The sequence below is a fragment of the Hermetia illucens genome, chromosome 7 (genome assembly GCF_905115235.1).
Source record: "Hermetia illucens chromosome 7, iHerIll2.2.curated.20191125, whole genome shotgun sequence".
Lineage (NCBI taxonomy): Eukaryota > Metazoa > Arthropoda > Insecta > Diptera > Stratiomyidae > Hermetia > Hermetia illucens.
The window spans coordinates 9,481,063-9,482,667 of record NC_051855.1 but is presented as its reverse complement, the minus strand read 5'-3'; positions in this window follow the sequence as shown (position 1 = coordinate 9,482,667).

Genomic DNA, 1,605 nt, shown 5'->3' with positions numbered 1-1,605 from the left:
TGGATACGTTACAAGTGCGAAATCTAACAAAGTTGGTAGAATTTTGTGCATCGGCCAAGGGGTTGGAAGAAGAGGAACATCATGGGATGACGCGGAAGGATTTTGCGCTTTCTCTTTGTCAACTTCTCATGTTGATATCAACTATACACTGACATGGAACATGGATACGAAACTGAGAACCAAACCTACTGGGGTGCTGCGTAAAAATGGCGTAATAAGACATGCAAGTGTGCCGAAGAGTTGCTATAAGCCGAGAAAAGAGGCTATTCCAAAAGAAAGCCATTGAAATGAGATATAAGCCGTATCTGATTACCTTTCAGAAAGAACCGGGGGGCGGATTAGTGCTAATAGTTTTGTGTCGTCATCTCAGCTCCCCGAGTCTAAAAGGGTTTAAGTACCTTCTGGGAATATTTTTCAGTGCTGGAATTTCGTGGTCGTTCTTTGTTGTAGTTATAGCAGAAACCAAGACTGTCTGGTCCTAATTTAAAAATCACTAGACATACCCGGAATTGTTAAGAGAACTGATGGCATGTTGATAGTCAGTAATCGCTTCGAGCTCCCACAGTGAACGAGACCAGCGAAACGTATCGATGGATGGATAAGGATGTAACTTGCATTGGATCGGATTTTATTGCTCCATTATCCCGTTTGTTGGCTTATTGTATGTCCTACCAAAGTTCGCTTGAAATAATGCGTGTATGAGATGTGGGAAAGAGGTGTAGCCCCTGAGCACTCAGACTATAGTGGTCCATTGCACTCGACGCTTCCGTCTAAGGGACTATCATTATTATCATCGCCCATTGCAGAGCGAACTTGGTAAAAAACGAGAGGAGGAAGGGACATCCGAAGGAGACTTCACTCAGGTACTCTCCAGGGCTGAAAAGAAGAAGGCGAAGAGGATCAAAAGACAACAACACGTCGTGCCATCAGAAAAACCTCTGCCTAAAACTAAGGCGGACACGAAGGACGGAGCGCCAAAAGAAAAGGTGGGGAGACGAAGGAGGACTAGACCGCCAGCTTTGCTTATTAAGCCGACGGAAGCCAAGACTTTTCCGGAAGTCCTCAGCGAAATCCATTACAAAATCAAACCGAAGACAACGGAGCGGAGGTGTCTTCCATACGTAAAACGAAGGGTGGTGGAGTCTTAGTCGAACTAGGCCCGAAGACTATAAATAAAGTCACGTTCTGTGAAGCAGTCAAGGGGCTTCTAGGCGAAAAAGCTTTGGTTTCTAGCCTGGAACCCACGTGTGCTTTAGAAATCCGAGACCTTGACTGTCTCACGGAAAAGAACGAGATAGAAGAGGCCATCAAACGCGAATGCCCGAAGGTAACCAATGTCCGGCCAAAAACTCGCTGTGGTGGAAGTTGCCGAGCAATACGCGAGGAAGCTTCTAAACAGCGGGAAAATAAGAACTGGTTGGGTAATGTGTAGAATACGAATTCGGGCCGCCCCAACCAAATGTTACAAATGTTTGAATTATGGGCACACATCTGCAAACTGTCGGGGACCTGACAGAAGGGCAACATGCCGTAAATGCGGTCAGGCAGGCCATAAAGCGAACAGCTGCAATGAAAAGGAAAAGCGCGTCCTATGCAGGAACCGTG